The sequence below is a fragment of the Ovis canadensis genome, chromosome 2, assembly GCF_042477335.2.
Source record: "Ovis canadensis isolate MfBH-ARS-UI-01 breed Bighorn chromosome 2, ARS-UI_OviCan_v2, whole genome shotgun sequence".
Classification (NCBI taxonomy): Eukaryota; Metazoa; Chordata; class Mammalia; order Artiodactyla; family Bovidae; genus Ovis; species Ovis canadensis.
In genome coordinates, this window is record NC_091246.1 from 138,898,176 (window position 1) to 138,923,161 (window position 24,986).

Consider the following 24,986-nt stretch of genomic DNA (forward strand, 5'->3'; position numbering starts at 1 on the left):
GCAAAATGCTGGGCTGGATGAAGCACAAGCTGGAATCAAGACTGCTGGGAGAAATAGCAATAACCTCAGATATGCAGATGACATCACCCTTATGGCGGAAAGAGAAGAGGAACTAAAGAGTCTCTCTTGATGAAAGTGAAAGAGGAGAGTGAAAAAGTTGGCTTAAAACTCAGTATTCAGAAAACTAAGATCATGGCATCCGGTTCCATCACTTCACAGCAAATAGATGGGGAAACAATGGAAACAGTGAAAGACTTTTATTTTGGGGCTCCAAAATCACTGCAGATGATGACTGCAGTCATGAAATTAAAAGAAGCTTGCTCCTTGGAAGAAAAGCTATGACCAACCTAGACAGCATATTAAAAAGCAGACATTACTTTGCCAACAAAGGTCCATCTAGCCAAAGCTATGATTTTTCCAGTAGTCATGTGTGGATGTGAGAGTTGGATTAGAAAGAAAGCTGAGCGCTGAAGAATTGATGCTTTTGAACCTTGGTTTTGGAGAAGACTCTTGAGAGTCCTCTGGACTGCAAGGAGATCCAACCAGTCCATCCTAAAGGAAATCAGTCCTGAATATTCATTGGAAGGACTGATGTTGAGCTGAAACTCCAATCTTTTGGCCACCTGATGGGAAGAACTGACTCATTGGAAAAGACCCTGATCCTGGGAAAGATTAAAGGTGGGAGGAGAAGGGGACAATAGAGGATAAGATGGTTGGATGGCATCACTGACTCAATGGGCATGAGTTTGAGCAAGCTCCGGGAGTTGGTGATGTACAGGGAAGCCTGGTGTGCTGCAGACCATGGGGTCACAAAAAAATCGGACATGACTGAGCAACTAACCTGAACTATACTGAGAAGTCCTCCAATCCACCTCTGCAAGAAGGGCTAGTGGTGTGGTTCTGGTCTGAGTCCCAGTGTCTGAGAACCAGGAGAACCAGTGATATAAGTTCTAGTCCAAATCTAAGGGTCTGAGAACAGGAGAGGCTATGAAGAGTATAAGTCCCATACTGAAGGCAGAAGGCTGATGGCCCAGCTCAAACAGTCAGAGAGAGAGTGCATTTTTCCTGCTTTCCTCTTTTTATTCTATTCAGTCCCTCAGTGGGTTGGACGAGGCTCATCCACATTAGAGTGAGCAATCTGCTTTACTCAGTTTATGGACTCAGATGCTAAGGTCTTCTGGAAATACCCTCACATACACACCAGAAATAATGTTTTTCCAGATTTCTGGGCCTCCTGTGGCCCAGCCAAGTTGCCAACTAAAACTAACCTTCACACCAACCATTAATCAGGAGAGATGCTGGGTAAACATTGACCAACCCTGACCTCAGCAGACCTCTGTGACTGACCCTAAAGCATCTTTCCAGATTCCAAGAACTATCCCCTCCAGGAGTCCCCGCTGTCAAGTTCTGCCCCATCCCACCCTTTTTAACTCAGACTCCTGGTCATATCTGTCCCTCTTGCACTGGGCAGACTAAACTGCTGATCCCCTAGGAAGGGGCCAGCCTGGTGGACTCTGGTGGCCCCCTTAGTGCTTAATTGATCCCACATGCCCGAACTTATTCTCTCTTCCCCACTGGGGCCTCCTAACAAGCCACATGGCAAGGACAATGCCTTTTGTTTTGTTTTGACCAACCTTAAGCTCCCTGAGGACAAAGACTGCATTATTCATCGGTTCTTGTCTAGCTGCACTTAGCACAGTTCTGACCCTAAAGGAGGGATAGTCTAAGGATGAAATAAATTATAACATATCAGATGATAGTCAGTGTTCTGACAATGACATTCAAGTGAGTGACAGCCTCTGTGGAGCATCTAAAGGGAGTAAAGGATTAATGGGACGCAATCAAGCAAAATGTTACCTGAAACGGTAGGAAATGGCAAGAGGCAGACGGGTTGCACTTTATTTAATAAACACTCATAATGTTTACTAGGTGCCAGGCATGGTTCTAAGCACTTTTAAGATCATAACTCAATTACTCTTGAGGATACAGAGAGGTTAAGTAACTTGCCTGAAGTCAAACAGCTGAGTTGTACAGTCAAGTGTTCTGGGAGCAGCCGTCTAGCTGTTAAACAGGACGTGACACTGCTTCGTGAACCAGGCAGTTATGAGGGAGGCCTGAAGTTGGGCCAGTTGGGCAGAATCAAGCTTGGGGAACCACTTAAGAGCCTGGAGCCAAGGAGGCAGAGTGCTGGAGAAGCCAGGAGTGACCAGGACAGAGCAGTGACCGGAACAGAGCAGTGACCAGGACAGATGGTAGGCTGTTCTCAGCACACACTGGGGCAGCCGGGCTAAACAATGCAGAGCCAGGGAAAGCAGTTGCATCATGCCAGTCCCATTCTCTTTAGAGAGTGAAAGGCAATTGGTCCATCCTTGGCATGTAGCCTGGTGGCTGGGGGCAGGCTCTGGGGGCAGAGATCCCTGGACCTAGATCTCAGTTCGACCACTGAACAGCTACTGACCTTGGACAAGTGACCTAACCTTGTTGACCCTCTTGTTTCCACACTGAGGACAAAATCAGAGCTCCTCCCTCTTGAGATTTTTATGGACTATGAGATAATGTACATAGAGGGCCATGCACTTGCTAAGCAGTTACTTCCTGTTGGTTAATATTATTTTGAATGTTGTTGTTGTTACTAATTTCAATCCCATTTGGCTTTCTATGCTGACAAAGCCAATTTAGGATTTATAATCTGCTCCTAAATTATGTCTGATGCTGTTCTTGGGCCAAGTACATCTTCATTATGAGGAATTAACTCATTCTCAAAAGTTTGTGTGTTCCTACCATGTGAATGTGCCAAGAACTATCTTAGATACTCAAGAGATAAAGATGAATAAGACATTTGTGCTTTAGGGTAAGAAAAGAGGTGAAAAAAACCTGATAATTATTGTAATAAATGGTATCCCAGGGGTATGAATGGGCTTCCCTGGTAGCTCAGATGGTAAAGAATCTGCCCACAATGCAGAAGAGCCAGGTTCAATCCCTGGAGAAGGGAATGGCTACCCACTCCAGTATTCTTGCCTGGAAAATTCCATGGACTAAGGAGCCTGGCGGGCTACAGTCCCATGGGGTCACAAGGAGTCGGACATGACTGAGCAACTTTCACTTTCCACTTTTATAGTGGTATGAATAAGCTGCTATGTGAGAATGGAGCCTGGAGTGTCGGCTGCTAGGGGAAGACCTGGAGCTTTCATATTTGAGCGGAGCCTTGAGGGTCGAGGACGAGCTTATGGTGGCAGACGTGGCTGGCATTCCAGCAGCTTCCTGCCAAGGAAGGTACAGAATGGGCAAAGGCACAGAGGTGAAAGAGAACAAAATTTTCAGCTGGTTTGTGAGTGGGGCTATAAAAGGAGATGTATATGGAAAAGGAGGCAGGCATCAGATCCTGTAGACAGTGGAACAGTACTAAGGAATTTTATGTAGAGGAAAGGACAGGATTCACTTTGATTTTAGAAAGATTATTCCAGTGATAGTTTTAAAAATTGATTAATAATCGCAGCTTTAGCAAAACCTTGAATGATTTCCATATGCTGATCATAATTTTTGCCCTAACCATGTTCCTCCTGTACTATTTTTCTTTAAATTAACCTTTTCCTTTCAGCTATTTTAAGAGAAACTGTATATCATAAGCAGAAATGGAAAGTCAGTGTCATTTGCCTTAAAAAATGAACACAATAAATATAATATCACCAAAACAATATTACAACATTTGATCCGGATAACGTTCTTATCAAAACGGTTGAATCTAATTTTGTTAAAAACAACAAGAATGAAAAGTAGGTGGTGTCAGTGAGTGTTAAGGATAGCTAGCACCAACCTGAGACATTCTTCTTGATCCAATCAGATAGACTGGAAGAGAAACAGCAACAGCACTGTCATCACATGATCCAGTATTAAGAGCCCGAATTGCCTGGAAGCATTTTACACGTTGGGAAGCATGGATTATTAGAGCAGGAGTTTTCAAACTTTTAGTTTTTGTCAGAACCTACAGAAGAACCACATTTTACATCTGGAACCAATGAGAGTAGGAGTATGCAGACACACACACGTGTGCACACACACACACACAGCTGTCACACCCACACGTGCACACACGCACGTGTCTGAAGGAGAGTGCCAGGCAATAACACTTGCCCTTTCTTTGTGCAATGTGCTGCAATGTGCTTCGTCTCATTCTGCTCTCTTTCTTTTTCTTAATGTTAATAGGGAAACACTAAATTGATTTCACCACCATTAATGGGTTGTGGAAATCTCCTACTTTGAAAACCTCTGAATTAAAGGAAGCTGGGCTGGAGGTAAGAAAACAACCAAAGAGGTTATTGTAATAGTCTAGTTAAGGAATGATGGGTCTTAATGGACTCTAGTGGCACTAGAAATGAAATAGAGGTAAACTGACATGGTAATTGTACTCACCTTGAAAAAGTTGTCACATGTCCCACAGGGAGATGGCATTTATAAATTTGTTTCTTTTAAGTTGGCTTAGATGGCTGGATGGCATCACGGACTCGGTGGGCGTGAGTCTGAGTGAACTCCGGGAGATGGTGATGGACAGGGAGGCCTGGTGTGCTGCGATTCATGGGGTCGCAAAGAGTCAGACACGACTGAGCAACTGAACTGAACTGAACATGAATCAAGCTCCCTTGCAAACAGTTAACTTTGGGGTGACTTCTGATGGCGAAGCCTCACTTCTGGAAAACTGGCTGCTGGTATTAAACTGCCAAGCAACACATTCAATAAGTATCAAATCTGACCACGTTGGGTTTTTTTCCCACATTGGAAAGGATCCTGCCCTGCAAATTCTATTCATATTATACTCTTCAGGAAATCTCCAACTATGGACACACTTGGGTTTTTAAGTCTGTACTGCAATTGTTGTCTTAGTGGTTAGCTTGTTCTGTAACCCTCTGGTAACTGAGTGTGACAGTGATGAAATTAAAATCATAATTACATTGTGCTCACATTATTTGTTCGAGTGAAGCTTAATAACTGGGTTCCCTTGAGCAAATGCAAAATATGAAAACGAATCAAGTTTATAGGACTGGGAAAAAAATACATTTTCTGGAATGGCTCCATTTACAAGTGTGGCTGTAAAATAAACATTCTTCATCTTTAATTTACCTTTGCAACCTCACCAAGATGCCTAGGTGTTAAGAAAGGAGGCCCGTACAGCGATGCATTTGCCAGACAAAAAGCTTTCCCCGTTATTAATGACTGGTGTTGCCCCATTGTAATCAAAGGGCACGGCTGCAGTGATATACAGCAGTGACAACCCTCAGGATCTTTCCTTCTCAACGCTAACCTAACAGCTAGCAGCTGAGAACTTCCAGTGCTGTATATCTACAAGATAAATAGCACAAGATACGAATATATGTATTGCTTACAGTCTTGAAAAGTATTGTTATATCCCCCCTCCACAATCATTCTAAATATGACGCACATGCATTTTTCACCATTTCAGTACAATGCTTGTTGTTCATAAATGGCAATAGTTTTCTAGTGGAGATTTAAAACCCTCCAGCTCTACCAGTTACTGCAGTCTGATTTGAAAACCGGTGCCAGCGCTGCTGATGGTGTCAGTAAAGCAGGTTTCCGGAGATTCATAACCTCTTTTACGCTGACAGGTGGCATCAAAAGAAGGAATCACTTCAAGAATATACTAGAAATCATTTTTATTTTTGCTCCTCGATCATGCCAAGATGATCTAAAGAGAAAACTCAGAGTCATTCATGATATGAATTTGACATGAAGGAATCCATAAGAAAAATTCACTGGTGTTTTTATTTTCAGCTATTAAGCCATTTCCCCCCTTTCTCTCCTGCTTTGAGCTTGTGACCAGTAAGTGCCATATTTTGCTTTGTTAAGGGTACAAGAAATGCGTTTAATTGGGAGTTATGGCCAAGGTAAAACACAGGCTTAATAACCAGCGTGAAAAGAGGTTAGCTTTCTGCACTTAGTCAGGTGTGAATTCCGGTGGAAAAATTCTATAATTACTGATCAGGTTTCCATTTAAAATAAAGTGAGCAAAACCACTGAATGGACAAAGCCAGGTCTTTCCCCAGATCAATAGCAAAGACACGTCCATGCACACACAGAGGAAGTCAGTGCAGCTCCATGACCTTTTCATGAACTTTCTGGGAGATGGAAAGATCATTCAAAGGGCAGAGGTCAGCATTCATGCTGGTCACAAACAAAAATCAGATTTAGGCTCATAATGAAGGATTCAGAGTTCTCACCTACTGGTGCAAATTAAATACTATTATTGCACATTTTCATGCATTATCAATTGCTGAAGAAACTGCTTTTGTATTTGCAGTATATATTAACATTTACTTATCAACTGGTACTGTTTTGCTACCTTTATCAAGCATCACACAATTAAACATAAGGTTGAAAAACCAGAAACCTTCAGTTAAGATGGGTGTTTTAAGCTTATCACAAAAGACAGTCAGTCAAGTTGGTCCTCTCTGAGTGATCTCCCGCACCACATACACACACCAGCCCCAACACACGCAGCACAAGGGGAAAGGTAGGATTCTTGAAAAACAAGACAACAGAGAGTTAAGGAGAGCATTTCAGCTAGAAATAAATGATTCGGGTCATGAGGGGAAACCTAAGCATTGGTCCTCTGTGGATACAGACCCACCTCACAAAGAAATAGAGCAGCTCAAAACCCTAGGGATGTGCAGGGTGGAAGAGACAGAAGAATAACTAGGAATCCAGAGCATTTTACAAAAGAACGTCCTTTCCAGTAGCCCAGACTCAGACCATCATCAAGTGTGAAACTGAAACCTAAAGATGTTTCCCGGACTAGAGTCCACACAGAGCTGCCAACTGCCAACTTTATTTATTCTCTGACACAGGGGAGCCCAAACAGAGCAAAGTCTGTTGGAATCGATTAGTGATGAGATGTCTTTGGGGCTGTGAAGAATCGCTGAAGTATCAAAATAAAGGAAACTTTCTATTCTGAAAATTCAATATCCTACCCCTCAATTAAAAAGAAAAAGCATTTACAGAGCAACTGGTGAAACAACTACAGGTCACAAATGGCTCTGCTTCCCTCTCTGGTTGCTGCACAGTAGTTCAAAAATCAGAGAATTCTGAAGTCTTTAAATGCACATGAAACATATAGTGAAATTTGGACACAGGTTCTCTTGTGTTTCAACATGTGTCTTAAGGACACTCATTATTCCTGTCTGGCCATGTTCTGGGGCTTCTCAGCTGGCTCAGCGTGTAAAGCATCTGTCTGCAGTGCAGGAAACAGGAGACAGAGGCCCATGTTCTGCTTTCCTGGGTATCCTATTTAATTCTTAGTTACTTGACATATGACATGAACAGATTTCAATATGTCCTGAGGCCATTCCCACAAGTTGCTCTGCGAAACTTTAGTTCTCCATATTGTGCGCTAAATTGGAAATTAGCTCTTAGTAAAACAAGTTTATCTACACGGGCATGTGAAGAGTGGGGTGGGCCTGGGAGAGTGGATGCCCACAAAGCCTGCAAAACTTAAAATTTAGGAGTCTTGGGAAGGGCATTTCAGAAAAGGAACCTGTGCTTAGTGATGGGGATGGGTGTGTGTGTGTGTGTGTCTGTGTGTGTGTCTGTGTCTGTGTGTGTGTCTGTGTGCGTGCGCGTGCACCCACGCATGCGTAGCACTAACCAATCAGAACAGAGAGGCCTTGACGAATCACAATGGATTGTGGGCCTGTGCTGGGGCCGGATCCTGGAAATCTTTTGCAGTTCCTAGCCAAATTGTTTGGCTGTGGAAGGGTGGGTAAGTCGAGTATATACTAAGAAAGGGATTATTAGCTCAGGTAATAAATGACTTATAGCATTTTCCTGGGAGAAAGATGAAAGATAGTGTTTGGTTAAATACCCATCTGCCTGGGTTGGAATCTTGACTCTATCACTTAGAGGATAAATATCCTTGGACAAGTTATATAATTCCTTTAGGCCTCAGTTTATTCATCTGTACAATGGAGCTAATAATAGTAACCTCATAGGATTATAGAGAGAAGCATATATAATGCGGCACTAAATGTTTTTAAAGCACTGTATATCTACCCTTAATGACCCCCTGTGATAGACACCTTTTATTATTTGCTCTTTACAGATGAAGGAATTGAGGCTCTGGCAGGATAACTAACCTGCCACCATCTTACATCTAGTAAGAGACAGAATAGGTGCTCAAGTCAGGAAGTCCTCCATGGAGCCCTGTGTCAACTGCACATATTGACCCAAAAAGCTCTATTCAATGTTGGTCTTAATGGCTCTGCTTAAATACTTCCTACTGAAAGTTGTAGTATTTACTTAAATAAGGTGCTTATAAAGGGACTTAAGGTAATACATTTCTGCCTAGCTTTCCCCAGAGAGATTAGCTTGCCCACATTTGCCCAACTAATGCATGATAAAAATCACATTGAGAGCCTATCCTTTGGCCTTAGTGCTATGTTCTTTCCACTTGCACACAGTCTTGAATATAACTTTCAAAACAGGTTGTAAGACCACTCTCTGAACATGGCATAGTGGACAGAAATGTGAACTCATGAGTCAGACTGCCTGAATTAGAATCCTGGCTCTACTGATATGACCTATGACCTTACAAAATATTCAGCGACCTCTTTGGGCCTACCCTCCTCATCTGGAAAATGGGTATGATAATAATAACACGACTTGTCTCTTCTGTGGAGATTAAGTGAGCAATGCCCACAGAGCAATTAGAACGATGCCAAGACATTAAAACTACTCAATAAATTAAAACTACTCAAAAATATTATTTTTTTTCATTCAGGTAGATAGGATCTGTATAATCAGATCAACAGCTGAGTTTCAGAAATGTCGCCTTGCACTTTTCAGAACTATGCTGGGAAAGGAGGACTGAAGTGGGTATGTAGTAGACTGAAGTACTAAATTAGAAGACTAGGAGTGATTTTAAGTGTCCTGAAGAGGTTAAGCCTTAGTTCTGGAATCAGACAATACTTCAAAGAATCTTGGTAACACTATAGAGAAGGAGGCCTGTGAAAATATTTTAATTAAAAAAGGAAAAAAACAGAGGGGAAATCATGAAAGCGTACCATATCCTAGTGACAGTAACTTTCACAAAGGGAAGAACTGGGCTTGCAAGGATCATGGTATTATTCAAGTCAAAAGGGAGAGAGAACTCGGCTAAATAATTAGTGTGAAATATTTTATTTTAAATGTCTTTTTTTAAAAAAAATATATAACAGGGGTATAACATAGCTGCATATTGGAATGAATGGCCAGTTACAATAAACCTGAAATAAATAGCAAATGCAACTTTTTAGGGAGAGGGGACAAAGAGTTTTAAGAATCTGTTTCCCTTTCATCTACTCTCATTTTAAAAAAAAACTGTTTAATTCTTCACAGAGCACAGTGAGTAGGTTCCTGCCTCTTCTCCCTTTTAACATGTTCAGTTTGGTTGTAAGCACGCATCAGAAAGCAGCTCACAAAGAAAACCTTTTGTTGTCCGTAGACAGAAATGTCAGAAGCTGCGTCCTGGCCAGCCCAAGGTATAAAAGAACTCCCCTTCATGCCATCTGTCCTTCAAGGTCAAGCCCCACACAGCTGCCCACCCGGGATCGTCTGGGGTCACCTGGGTGAAACATCAACCTCTGGGTGATGTTTCTATTTGAGATTTGACCTAGGATGGAGAAGAAGGGGAGAAATAGCAACATGTTACATAACAGATTCTGGTTCCAGTGCTCACATATTTGGCTTCCTGCAAGGCGTAGATCCACTATCTTCAAAACCAGGCTGCTCGTAGTGCAGGCATTCCTCCTGAATGGCTGCAAATGATAAGCCTCCCTCTACATAATTTTCTTTAAAGCACCTTAGCGATGTGATTACCCATATACATAGATATGATGGACTCTATCTTCCCTGTTTCAGTATAACAGATCTAGAGAGTTCAGTGCCCCCCTCCATTTGTAGTCGACCCCAAAAAAGGGTCCTTCAAAATCGTCTCATTCTATAGAAATTCAGATTCCAATAATGATGTCAGACCTTAAAAAAATAAACTCTTAAAAATTACAGAGCTAGATCACCATTGGAGAAGGCGATGGCACCCCACTCCAGTACTCTTGCCTGGAAAATCCCATGGATGGAGGAGCCTGGTAGGCTGCAGTCCCTGGGGTTGCTAAGATTCGGACATGACTGAGCAACTTCACTTTCACTATTCACTTTCCTGCATTGGAGAAGGAAATGGCAACCCGCTCCAGTGTTGTTGCCTGGAGAATCCCAGGGACGGGGGAGGCTGGAGGGCGGCACAGAGTCGGACACGACTGAAGTGACTTAGCGGCAGTAGCAGTAGATCACCAGTATAATCTACCATTCTATTTTTCCTCATGTAGGGAATTGTTTTCCTACAAGATTTTGTTAAACAAGGTGATTGTAACCAAGAGCTTCTGGGAAAAGACATGTGTTAACACTGGTTTCTTGCAGTGCTTGAATAAGATCAGCATATATTAATACCTGGGGGCATGAGATACAATTGTTTTCATAGCTTCTGGATTAAAAAAAAATTTAACCAATGGAGCTATCCTTTTCCAATCTGTCAAATAATCATAGAAACATAGCAGTGTAACTTGAAGGGGTCTACAGGAGTGTGTGGAAACCAGCTTATAGCTGGCTGGCAAAAGTCAATCATGCATGCATGTTGAGTCATGTCCAATCTTTTTGTGACCCTATGGACTGTAGTCCGCCAGGCTCCTCTGTCCATGGGATTTTTCAGGGAAGAATACTAGAATGGGTTGCCATTTCCTCCTCCAGGGGATCTTCCCAACCCAGGGATCAAACCCACGTCTCCTGCGTCTCCTGTATCACAAGCAGATTGTTTACCACTGGGCCACTCAAGAAGCCCCAGTCATGTGTATCTCTTCCTAACTCTCGGGGCTGGTGCACGGGGATGATCCAGAGAGATGATATGGGGTGGGAGGTGGGAGGAGGGTTCATGTTTGGGAACTCATGTACACCCGTGGTGGATTCATGTCAATGTATGGCAAAACCAATACAGTATTGTAAAGTAAAATAAAGTAAAAATTAAAATTAAAAAAAAAGAAAGTATTTACACCTTGCTGCTGCTACTGCTGCCAAGTTGCTTCAGTCATATCCAACTCTGTGTGACCCCATAGATGGCAGCCCACCAGGCTCCCCCATCCCTGGGATTCTCTAGGCAAGAATACTGGAGTGGGTTGCCATTTCCTTCTCCAGTGCATGAAAGTGAAAGTCAAAGTGAAGTTGCTCAGTCGTGTACAACTCTTAGCGACCCCATGGACTGCAGCCTACCAGGCTCCTCCGTCTATGGGATTTTCCAGGCAAGAACACTGGAGTGGGGTGCCAGTGCCTTGGGCACTGGCAAATGCTTCTTCTTCTACAGCCCCAGGAGTCAGTTGTTACACATTTACCAGCACACCACAGATTTCAGAATCCTGCTTTCAGTACTGGACCCTAAACCTAGGGAAGATTATTTCTGTGGACACCAGTTCATTAAGATACATTAGATTCTTGAATGGTGTCTATTGAATTCATGTCTTAAACAGATATGAAAGGATGATATGATGCAGAGGAGAGGGAAAATGCAAATAATGACGCTTATTTAACTAGTTTTAATAAAACTTTGTTGTTATTGTTTAGTCTCTTAAGTGGTGTCCAGCTTTTTGCGATCTCATGGACTGTAGCCTGCCAGGTTCCTCTGTCCGTGGGGTTTCCCAGGCAAAAACACTGGAGTGGGTTGCCATGAACTCCTCCAGGGGATCTTCCCAACCAAGGGGTCGAACTCAGGTCTCCTGCATTGCAGGTGGATTCTTTACCACTGAGCCACCAGAGGAGCTCTTAATAAAACTATCTTTCAATAAATTATAAAACGACTATCAGTCTTTATATTTATTGATTGATATGGCCATGATTGTCAGCCAGATCCTGTAAAAGTGTAGAAAAGTTGAGGGTAATGAGTCTGCTAAAAACAGCCTTTATTAGTCAAAAGAAAAATATTTCTACTAAATGTTCTTTTCTTTCCCTAAAGAAAAATATTTACCTCACGTATTAAAAAACAGCAGCAACAAAATGAGAATCTTTCCATATGCTTTACATTAATAAAGCAAGTTCTGCTCAGAGAGAGGTTAAGCAAAGTGAATTTAACTCTAACGCATCGTTAGTTCTGCCTCCTTCCTTGCTCTGGCTTTCTTGACTTTCAGTACTACATATCCTTCCAAGGGAGTTTAGTAGTAAAACCACAGAGGGAGTTTAGCTTTTATTGATTCTGAAAGAACAATATAACAAGATACTGACAATAATAAACAGATACAAAGTTGTTTCAGCCTAGAAACAATTGCAGCCATATAACCCTTGGTGGCCTCTTTTATATGAACTGTTATTTTTCTCTGCGCAATGGCTAACAGGGGAACTATCACCCACCCAATCAAGCAGGTTCTGGTTGCTCAGGAAATGGTTAAACTGTTGCAGGTCAGTCCTGCAACCTCATGGAAATCCTTTGATTTGTCTCCCACACAAAACCAATTTGAGTCACTTATGTTACTAACAATTCCCAGCAGAATCAAGGCACTGCGCTTCTCCCTCACACAAGATTTTGGCAACGAAGTTTCTTCTGAGAAAGACATGGACTTCGTGGATTTTTATTAAGTGTCTGCTGAGCCTTTACTTAATATTAAGGAATTGCACAAACCGGCAATCTTTATAAGCAACCACACAATTTCCATCTGGTTTAATCGGATGCTATTTCTGTTACATAAAATAAAAGTTCGACTCAGGAATTCTCTGGGGGAAACAGTTCAAATGCAATAATTCCGCTAAGTGTTCCTAGTCACAGAAGAGAAGAATGCGGGTCTCTGATGAACCTGGGGGTTATTCAGTCCGTCAACAAACACATACCTAGTATCCTCTGGATACATGATTTTGTAATAGGTGCATGTATAAGTTATTCTTGTTTGAGAATTCCAAATATTTCTACATCTTGTCTTCCAGTACAGAATCTTCAAGGGACAACATCAAACAGTTAGCAATATATGTCTCAAATATCAAGTCTTATTCCAAAATGGGTGATTCATAACAAAGTCAGCTTGTCCCTGCTTGAAGGTCACTGGAGGAGGAGCCAGGAGGGAGGGTGACATTCTCCTGTGATGTCATGACCCCTAGAGAGTCATCCTACCACTGACAAATCACGGGCTTCAACCCATGTCCACCTGAGTAAGATTTTGGGTGATGCTTAAAGAGAAGAAGAAAAACGAGAAAGAGGACCAAGAAATTCCTGGACTTTGAGATAGAAAATAAAATCTCTCTTTTGTATTCCAATTTCAAAGTGAGCCAAGTTCCACACATGCCACCCTCAAACAGGAGAGCTTAAGAACACCAGCCTGCATCAAGTCGTTAACCTTTTAGGACCTACTCAAAGCAATGTAGTGTGACTTTATTAATGAAAGCTTTAATGTGGTCTATAAAAGCTAACAAATACAGACACTTGCTATGATTCATCAAATTTAATATTCCATCAAACCTTTCAGTTTAAAGACCAATGATTTTTTTTATACCAAAACCTCAGAATGGAAGTCCTATGCTCCAATTAAATGTAATGCATCAAAAATTAAAACCATAAGAATTTAATACCAGGTCAAATTTTTGAATAAATGAACAACGAAAGAAATAAATGCTGTGCAACAAGAATTAACAACTCCAGAAAATGTTTTACTAAACCCACAGACAACCAAGACTTGTAGCCCTTGAAAACAGACTAGCTCTTTAAGGCACACATTGTGTTGCTAGGAGGCAAAAGACCCTATTGTAAGACAGCTGGGCTTTTCACTCCAGGCAAAGGCAATTTCTGCAGTCAAAAACTTAATGAGCAGTTTCTAGAATTTTTGGACTACTTTACTCAATGATCTTTATATTTTGGAAACCCATAGTTATGTGCCTGACTTTACACAATCCCTTCTTGTATAGTTACAATACACTGTATACATTTTCCCATTGATATTTTATAATGTGTTCCGCAAAAGAACCGTTCACCTTGCTTGATTCAGTGTTCATCTGCAAGAGTTCTTCGACAAAGTTTTCAAAATGTCATTTTGCTTTAAAGACACCTTGATGTCTCTCTTTGTAGATGTTTCGTGACGTCCTGTGGCATTTGTCAGAAGGAAAATGAAGCCGGAGAACTTTGGTGGTCAAATTTGGCCTTCTTGATCTTGTGTTCAAAATCTAGGTCACAGTCAGTGCCTGATAGTTGTCAAAAATGAGTATGGTCCTAGGGAAACACAGTCTCAGGTCCTGAGAGAGCTTTGTGAACAAAGAAAAGGGCTTATAAATTATGTCACCAGGACAATCCACCATATCATCAAAGAAAAATCCAAGTGGATTATTATCTTTTTCTCTTCAAATCATCCTATAGAGGTCTTCAGTGTTTTGCGAGCCTTATTCCTACTTATCTGGTTGTCAGATAGGTTATCTCTCATTTTTCTAATGAAGGCTAGACACCTTGACATTAACTGATGAGATAAGGTGCCAATAAAGCTAAACCAGGAGGCTACGGGCATCAGAATCTTCCCCTCATTCAGAATGCCATGTCTTACTTCCTGGAACAGGGACTGTCAGCTTCTGTGAATTTTACTCAGTTAAATTCATTTCTCTCAGACACACTTCTCATAGTGCAAACTTCTGAAGCACACTCCAAAACAGAACATACGCATGTGCACTAGGTGTTTTGTTTTGTTTTGTTTTTTGCAAGCGTAGAATCTAGGAGATATTTTACTGACACGGGAAATGAAAAGCTCCTATGTTTCTATTATGAAATGTGAATAATTCACTCACATCATCTGAGATTTGTGTGGCAAATTGACTCATGAATCATAGGGTAATCATTAAAAAAAATAGTGTCCCTATGACAAAAAGTGGGACAATTTAACAATTTCAGCTATATGTCAATCCCTCTCAGAAATAAATGAGGCTACATTCTTAGTCAGAATTAAACTTACGTACAGGAAAAGAGTTTGGTATTATTCAAAACCACAGAATTTATGCCTAACCAGGACTTTCAAAGTATACTCCAAACCACTCATCTGAGAGATGAGGATGCTAAGGTGTGAGAACTTCTCTCCTGTAGTCCTAGTCAGGGCCACTGTTGACACTGTCAAGTTCAGCTCTCTCTCTCTCTCATTTCAAGTATAAAATGGGCCTCTGTGAAAAGAAAGGCTTGTACTAGCCACGGTTCGAGCTCCCTTCCAGCAAGTCATTACCTCTTCTCAGGGAGTATTCAGGTCCCCTGCTTCTCATCTGGTGCTCTACTCATTCTTATTTCATTCCCTGAACTTTGAAAAACAGATGTATGATATTGTGAAACTACATCACAAGTCACTTCATTATGAATTCTTGGATTTGTTGGTGAGGACAGTTGGTAGCAGGCTTTCCTTGTAACTCAGACGGTGAAGAGTCTGCCTGCAATTCAAGAGACCCAGGTTCAATCCCTGGGTTGGGAAGATCCCCCAGGAAGGGAATGGTAACCCACTCCAGTACTCTTGCCTGGAGAATTCCACAGACAGAGGAGCCTGGTGGGCTATAGTCCATGGGGTTGCATAGAGTCAGACATGACCGAGTGACTTACAGACACAAACATATGTTGTTAGTAGCAGAGACCAGTGAAATCCTAGAAGTTTGGAACATGGCTCTGATACCCTTTAGGAAACAAGAGGAACAAAGGCTTGTCCAAAGGAGCAGTTGATGGATGGTGCTGTGGAGCCTAGGGGAGACAGTGAGGTGAAAGCTCTCAATCTATGCAATCAGGCTAGGTAAGGGCAAGTGCTGACATTAAGTCCCGACTTGGTCCTGGGCTAGCCCTCACTGGCTGCATCCACACCTCTAGGTCTTAATTTCCACAGATACACCCAAGAATTTGACTTTTCTAGCAGCAGAAGGAAGACTAGGGCAGCCGCACTTAGCCAGGAACATGGTGGTAGAGGGGGATGAGACTCCACCCTCCACAGAAGGTATAGAAGACTGTTTTAGGAGCGGACTGAGCATGTTCTCTTATGCAGCTGGAAGTCCTCATCAAATACAATGTAACATGAGGGACAAGAAATTAGAAGCCCACAGGGCTAGCATTCCCTTCATTCAACCACCATGTGATACAGCACTATCCTGAGTACTGCAGACTTCACAGTGAGCAAAAACACAACACAAGGTCACTGACGTCTGGCCACATGTCTCTGCTGGTCAAAGCCGCCTCATACAATAAACTCATTCAGCACACACAGCATCAGACTCTATCAGGAGTGTTTTGCCATGAGCTCATCTCTGCCCAGTTCCCAAGAACTGTCTACTCCCTTTAACTCCTGTCTTCCAGAAAAACAGAATTAATAACTATTCTCCGGAGCCTCCATGGAATCTCTCATCTATACATCTTTCACTTCTCTTTCTCACTGCAGTTATCTTCCCACTACGACTTTGCTGATTAATGCCTTTGAATCCCCTCTAAAATACCCAGGAACCTTTCTCTTTTCCTCCAACCCCATCCCAGACTGAGCTGGGTCCTTTCATGTCTTCTCTCATAGTGCTCTATACACCTCCTATCTGAGTTTTCAATTGCCTTTTGGTTTGTTGTTGCTTCCACCTGGCTCTAAACTCTATGAGGGTGATGTTCCCTTAATTCCTGTTATTTTATGTCCTAGTATCCAGCATAGGATTTGTGGCAGATTTTTCCCCCCTAGGCTTCAAAAGCACTGTGGGTAGTGACTACAGACAAGAAAATTTAAAAGGCTTGCTCCTTGGAAGAAAAGCTATGGCAAACCTGTGCTTAGTCACTCAGCCATATCTGACTCTTTGCAACCCCGTGGACTGTAGCCTGCCAGGCTCCTCTGTCCATGGGGATTCTCCAGGCAAGAATACTGGAGTGGGTTGCCATGCCCTCTTTCAGGGGATCTTCACAACCCAGGGATCGAACCCAAGTCTCCCGCAGACAGATTCTTTACTCCCGCAGACAGATTCTTTACCATCTGAGCCACCAGGGAAGCCCATGACAAACCTAGACAGTGTATTAAAAAGCAGAGACATCACTTTGCCAACAAAGGTCCATATAGTCAAAGCTATGGTTTTTCCAGTGGTCATGTATGGATGTGAGAGATGGACCATAAGGAAGGCTGAATGCCAAAGAAGTGATGCTTTTGAACTTTGGTGCTGGAGAAGACTCTTGAGAGACCCTTGGACAGCAAGGAGACCAAATCAGTCCATCCTAAAGGGAATCAACCCTGAATGCTCATTGGAAGGACTGATGCTGAAGCTCTGATACCTTGGCCACCTGATGTGAAGAGCTGACTCACTGGAAAAGACCCTGATGCTGAGAAAGATTGAGGGCAGGAAGAGAAGGGGGCAACAGAAGATGAGATGGTTGGATGCCATCACTGACTCGATGGACATGAGTTTGAGCAAACCCTTGGAGATAGTGAAGGACAGGGAAGCCTGGTGTGCTTCAGTCAATGGGGTTTTGCAAAGAGTCGGACACAACCGAGTGACTGAACAACAGCAACAATCCAGCGTGGAATCTAGCCACAGCATCCGAGGATGAACTGTGTTTCAGTTAAATTGGTTTCTTTTATAATTCGTGTATTTTTAAGTGCTTTTAAAATCTCATTCTGCGAAGACATCTGTAGGTTTCATCTGACTGCCAAAAGAGTCCATGGCATAAAATAAATCTAAGAACATCTCCTGAAGTGAAGTGAAGTGAAAGTTGCTCAGTCGTGTCCGACTCTTCATGACCTCATGGTCTATAGTCTGCCAGGCTCCTCTGTCCGTGGAATTCTCCAAGCCACAATACTGGAATGGGTAGCCATTCACCTCTCCAGGGGATCTTCCCAACCCAGGGATCGAACCCAGGTCTCCCGCCTGTGGGCAGATTCTTTACCATCTGGCCCAACAAGGAAGCCAAAGAATACTGGAGTGGGTAGCCTATACCTTCTCCAGGGGATCTAGAGACCCAGGAATCAAACTGGGGTCTCCTGAATTGCAGGCAGATTCTTTACCAGCTGAGCTACCAGAATGATCAATAAACATATGATGAATTAGTTGGGCAAATATATGAATGAATGAATTAAATGAAAGAAAAGTTCCCCATCATCCAGCAAAGAAAGGAGACTTGAGTCTACGTGTGATAGTCATGAGAACCTGCTCTTCATGAACATGATTTTATTTCACAAGGTGGAGATATGAAAGTTGCAGAAAAGATTCAGAATTTCCTGGATACCCAATACATGTGTGGTCTGTGGAAAACCTTTTTGATTGCCTACTCTACCACCAATCCCTCCCCTTTCTTTCATGCTAGCAAAGCCTGTCTCCAATATCAGTGCTAAACCAGCTAGCTACAACTCTGTGGCTATTCCTGGCCATGTGGCCTCATTCTGGTCAAAGAGATATGAAGGTGAGTCTGCTAGAGCTTCTGGGAAACAGATCCTTCTCTGACAAACAGGGAGGGATACTGAGAGAAGCTTGTTCACACCCTGCCTTTGAGCACAGCTCTGTGAAGTTGTGGCATCTAGAGCTACGGTGGCCCTATGACGTCTAAGATGATGAAAACACGCTGAGTATGGCAGATTGAAATGGATGACCGTGGGCCCTCAGCGCAGGGAGAAATGGAAGAGTCCAGTCCTCAGTGATATAGGTAAGCCTCTAAATCGTCTGTGAGACCATCTATCCTGAAGGTCTTTATCTGTGAGATCATTAAATACCTTTACTGTTTAGCTCACTCATTCTTCAGTGGGTCTAATGTTCAATGCCGGCCCCTTCTCATGAAGCCATACAACCCAATGACAAATTTGTCTCTCATGAGAACCGGGGCTGTGGCCCCAAGCTAGCTAAAGACACCACTCCTTGTCTTCAGTTATTGGTTAACATTTCCCTGTGCAAAGTTCAGATTCATTCAATAATTATTTCACCCGAGAATCCACCAGACAGAAGAGGAGTGCTGGCTCTGTAGTAAGGATTACTTCATGATCCTATAATCCAGTTCAACCGCAGACCTTCCTGAAAAGCTTTTATTTAACTTTCCTGTGCCCTGACCTAACGTGCCAGTCCTGGACAGAAGGCAGCATACATAGGAGGCTAAGGTCCATTATGAAATGGGAGGCTGCGATTCATACCCAGCCTCCCTACATCGTTGTTCCCAAACCCAGCCCATCCCCTAACATACCTCCTGACAGCCTTCAGTTCCTAATTCTCTCTGGTGATTGACATACCTCCCCACCAGACTATCAGCTCCTTTCAAAGTGAGGGAGAGTATCCCAGGGATAGCTGTATCCTTCCTCAGTATCCAAACAGGGGCTCAATAAATGTTCATTTGATAATACTTTATCAACTCAATGGACGTGGGTTTGAGTAAACTCCAGGAGTTGGTGATGAACAGGGAGGCCTGGCATATGCTGCAGTCCATGGGGTTGCAAAGAGTCAGACATGACCGAGCAACTGAACTGACTGAACTATAAAAAGCTTAAGATCATTTGGAAGCTGGAGTTGAGAGTATTTAACAATGTCCCTGCAGAGAAAACACAGGTATGAAAAGATAATTTGGATTCCAAGCAGCAGGCACTATAACGTTGCATAAAGGAGAAAGCCAAGGTCACCTGGGCCTGAGATGGTAAAGAAAAGCTCTACAGAAGAGCTATACTTCAAACTAGTCCTGAAAGTGGATAAAGATTTAGACAGAAGAGGGCTAGAAGGGCATGGAGTGCAGGACGCATGATGTGAACAATGTCAGGAGCTGAGGACTGTTTCCTGAGAGTAAAGGATCAATGAAGAGAAATTAGGAAATAAAATGGGAAAGGTGGTTTGATGTTAGATGGTAGACAGTCTTTATTGCCAAGCTCAGGAGTTCTGACTTTACATTACAGGAAATAAGAAGCTATTGAAAGTTCTAGAGGAAAGTTACAAGTATGTAACTTACAAATACCATTTACCATGAAATCTAAGTCACTCACTGATAACAATGCCAGAGGCTCTACTGTCTGTTAGACCAAAAAGTAGAAACATCTGGACCAAAGTTTCCATCTTCCTGGTGATTAGGTTGTATGGGACAGACACAAATGCCTTCTCATCTATGAAATATGGCTTCCTGCTAACAATCATACCTTATTTGAAGGAAAATATTTCCATTACATTCTCAGAGACGAACTAAAATCATAGTCACTCTTTATCTTTCATTTTTGACCTCAGGAGCAGAGGTCTGTAATAATTCCACACTTCATTTGACAGCACGCCGTCTCATCATTCCAGGAGGGTGCTTCCCTTATTTCCTTATTTTCTCCTCCTTTTCCTGGAGTCCACATCACCTTCCTCACGCCCACACAGGCATTCTCATGTTGTCATGTTGCATATATGTGTGTATGTCTAGTGCAACATTGTATTTAACAAATTTGAATTCATTTTTAAAATTTGGATGAAAGACATTATGTTTTAAATCTTGCTCTTTTTACTTTTTCACACATAATTTTGATTTTAAATTTTATCTACTAATGAGAACCTACTGTATAGCACAAGGAACTCTACTCAGTGCTTTGTGGTGACCTAAATGGGAAGGAAATCCAAAAAAGAGGGGATATATGTATATGTACAGCTAATTCACTTTGCTGAACAGCAGAAACTAACAGAACATTGTAAAGGAACGATTCTTCAATAGAATTTTTTAAAGTAATAAAAATAATAAAATTTATTCACAGTGCATAGCTGTTTGTCATTGTTCAGTGGCTCAGTCTTGTCTAACTCTTTGTGACCAAATGGACTGCAGCACAACAGGCTTCCCTATCCTTCCCTATCTCCCAGAGTTTGTGCAAACTCATGTCCATTGAGTCAGTGATGCCATCCAACCATCTCATTCTCTGAAACCTCCTTCTCCTCCTGCCGTCAGTCTTTCCCAGCATCATGGTCTTTTCCAGTGAGTTGGCTCTTCACATCAAGTGGCTAAAGTATAGGAGCTTCAGCTTCAGCACAGCCCTTCCAATGAATATTCAGGGTTGATTTCCCTTAGGATTAACGGGTTTGATATCCTTGCTGTCCCAGGGACTCTCAAGAGTCTTCTCCAACACAATTCGAAGGCATCAATTCTTCAACACTCAGCCTTCTATATGGTCCAATTCTCACCTCCATACTTGACTACTGGAAAAACCATAGCTCTATATGAACCTTTGTCGGCAAAGTGATATCTCTGCTTTTTAATACACTGTCTAGGTTTGTCATAACTTTTCTTCCAAAGAGCAACTGTCTTCTAATTCCATGGCTGCAGTTACCATCCACAGTAGCATAGACATCTAAAATATTGCCTCCACTTGCTACACAGTATTCCACAGATTGCAAGCACCTAGCTTACTTATTCACCATCCTAGTGAAGGGCCTCCATGTTAATTCCAACTCTCAGTCACCACAAACAATGCTAAAATGACACCCTTGTACATGGTGCCTTTCTGAAAATTTCTCTGGGATATGTCTTCAGTAGTGGGCTTGCAGAAGTAGGGCAACTATACAATTTATCATCTTTCCTCAGACAAATATTTTGGTATGTGGAAAAGGGGTATGGATTACATGACCTGCTATCCTGGGTACATGGGACCTCTTGTCATCTATACCTTGCTTAATCGCACTAAGATTGTCAGATCACTACAGTCATTTACTCTTCACCTAGCAACCAAATAGAGCTCCCATCACCCCATATGTTTGCAAACACCTGGCATTTTCCAGCTTTCTCATTTCAACATTCTAATGTCTTCAGTGGTCCATGTTGTCTGCTTACTAGTGATTCTGGGCACCCCTGCTGATGCCAGTTCCCATTTGAGCTTCCTCTCTGGTGAATGGATTCTTCATACCCTCTGTGCATTTCTCTATGGATTTTCCTGTGTTTTTCTGGTCAATTTTCAGGTGACTTCTGTGTATTCTGGGCTTCCCAGTGGTGCTAGTGATAAAGAACCTGCCTGCCAGTGCAGGAGACATCAGAATCACACATCAGACTGTGTCTCTACAAAGACACACCAGAATGTTGAAATGAGAAACCTGGAAAATGCCAGGTGTTTGCAAACATATGGAGTGATGGGAGCTCTGTTTGGTTGCTAGGTGAAGAGTAAATGACTATAGTGATCTGACAATCTTAGTGAGATTAAGCAAGGTGTAGGTGACGAGAGGTCCCATGGGTCAGGAAGTTCCCTGGAGGAGGGCATGGCAACCCACTCCAGTATCCTAGCCTGGAGAATCCCATGGATGAGGAGCATGGCGGGTTATAGTAGTCCATAGGGTTGCAAAGAGTTGGACGCAACTGAGCACTCTGTATATTCTAGGTATTGATACAGTGTCACTTTTCCTGTCAGAGTCAGTTTTAAGCACTGCAAATATCTTCTCCCAGTCTGTCATCTGTCCATTAACATTATTGATGAGGCTTATAGTTTATGGTGAAGTTGGCTTAAAATTCAACATTCAGAAAACGAAGATCATGGCATCCGGTCCCATCACTTCATGGGAAATAAATGGGGAAACAGTGGAAACAGTGCCAGATTTTATTTTTTTGGACTCCAAAATCACTGCAGATGGTGACTGCAGCCATGAAATTAAAAGACGCTTACTCCTTGGAAGAAAAGTTATGACCAACCTAGATAGTATATTCAAAAGCAGAGACATTACTTTGCCGACTAAGGTCCGTCTAGTCAAGGCTATGGTTTTTCCTGTGGTCATGTATGGATGTGAGAGTTGGACTGTGAAGAAGGCTAAGCGCTGAAGAATTGATGCTTTTGAACTGTGGTGTTGGAGAAGACTCTGGAGAGTCCCTTGGACTGCAAGGAGATCCAACCAGTCCATTCTGAAGGAGATCAGCCCTGGGATTTCTTTGGAAGGAATGATACTAAAGCTGAAGCTCCAGTACTTTGACCACCTCATGGGAAGAGTTGACTCATTGGAAAAGACTCTGATGCTGGGAGGGATTGGGGGCAGGAGGAGAAAGGGACGACAGAGGATGAGATGGCTGGATGGCATCACTGACTCGATGGGCGTGAATCTGAGTGAACTCCGGGAGATGGTGATGGACAGGGAGGCCTGGAGTGCTGCGATTCATGGGGTCGCAAAGAGTTGGACACGATTGAGCGACTGAACTGAACTGAACTGAAGATCACCACCATTTTGTCTTTAAAAATGAAAAGCTATTATTATCTTCTTCCCCAGGCTCTGGCTGCCTCTCCAGCTCGTTGCACCTTCTCTACAAAACAACAGTAGGGCTACAATGACTTCAGCCAAGTCACTGACATCTCTCATGACAGCTGTGTGTAAACTTCACTGTGCACCCAACCAGACGTGTGGCACCTGGACTCAGCATCTTTGAGGAGCTCTTCGGAAAGGTTGATGCCAAAGGCCAAGGGCCACCTGCAAGGAAACACGGCCCAGGATAGAAGACACTGGGGCTTGCACAATGGGATAAGGGAACTAAAGGGACCTTGGAGGTGACCTAGTTCAAACCGTTCACTCTGCAGCTACAACATTCAGAATTACAAGAGAACAAGCAACCTGACTGAAGGGCCGAAGGCACCATCTCCTGCCTAGTTCCAGGCCAGGGCTCTTGTTAGCACAGCAGGCAGGTGAGTCTATTTAATCAAATGGTTCCTTACTGCATCCATCAGGCCCAGCCCTCCCATTTCACACAATGTGGAGTGAGCCTTGTTTTTGTTTCACAGTTGACTTCTTATCCTGGGCTTGGAGTGGAAAAATGATGAAATGCTTTCATTTTAGGATGTCATTATCATCAGCACGTGTATATTTTTGCATTCTCAACATTTTCAAAGTAAAGCAAAAGACAGATAACCCCACCTTGCTGTGAGTAACATTTCTGAAAACAGTCCACCGAACCTCACTGAGACCGACGCAAAAAGAACTCAGCTCCATGGCTTCCCTGTTTCGTATTCACATGATGCAAAACACATGGGCCAAATTTATGTCACTGCAATTTGCCTGGCAGCCTGCATTTAAATCACCAGGGTTTGCGGCTCCATGTTTTAGGGTGTCGTTTGCAAGTCCTGTAGCCAAGAGCTCTGGAGGAACAAGCTCACATGAGGCATTGTTAGCCAGCTGACTGTGATAGGGCTCTTCTAACGGAACTAATTAGTATGCTGCAACGTATCTGCATATCTCTCAGACAGACATTGTTTGTATCTTTCCTCAGTGACAGGGGAGATTGTTCAGTAGGACACCTTACCTTTTAATATGCAGGGTTTGTTAGAAGAACAGCTCAATTCATATTTCCCCTGCTTTGATGGTAAGTGAACAGCAGTGGCAATATTAATCTGTAGTAACCTGTCAGTGAACTCTACAGCTAATATGATGTAGTTATGATTTTACCATCAATCAGGACTGAACAGGCTCTGGGCAATCCTTACAGCACAGCCTCAAAAAAATCTAATTGTGCAAAAGCTTCATTGGTTTCCAACATTTCTTTTTTATCTGTCACAGGCTTTAGGCCTAGTACACAACCTTGTATTATTGGCCTTATTGCATTAGCTTGTCGGACAAAGAAGAAAAGGCTAGAGCAGAGGGTTCCCCTGCATTCCATCATTCGTTTGCATGCAGGATTTTATTTGACAGTCCTGTATTGTTTTAGATGTAGATAAAAATGATTAGGACATACGGCATCATATGAACTTTTGAACTGCCAATTGCCAATGTATCCTAGAGGACTAAAGGCATTTAAAAATTCTGCTCTACCTACAGAGATGGAGATGCTCCACAGACGAACAAATAAGGTCTCCCTGGGGAATTGCATTTTAGAGTCAACATAATCTTGCAGGTTCTCCTTGACCAATTTTTATGCAGGGGAGGAGTAAACTCACTAGGAGATGGAACATTAGCAACTGATATGATTTTTAGCCAAAATGAAGGTTGAATATTTGTGATATGATCATAAAAAGCAGTTCCCTGTCTCCACGAACCTGTACAACCAGTGAGAAGTAGCATGGGGCCACATGGCC

General features: G+C 42.6%; 1 long non-coding RNA gene across 1 annotated transcript; it reads left to right on the forward strand.

Annotated features, from left to right (window-relative positions):
- Positions 1–3,101: 3,101 nt before the first annotated feature.
- On the forward strand, positions 3,102–4,957 carry LOC138434663 (uncharacterized). The gene is made up of 3 exons (XR_011254831.1): positions 3,102–3,273; positions 4,204–4,292; positions 4,472–4,957. It is a non-coding gene; the product is annotated as an uncharacterized lncRNA (long non-coding RNA).
- Positions 4,958–24,986: the final 20,029 nt, after the last annotated feature.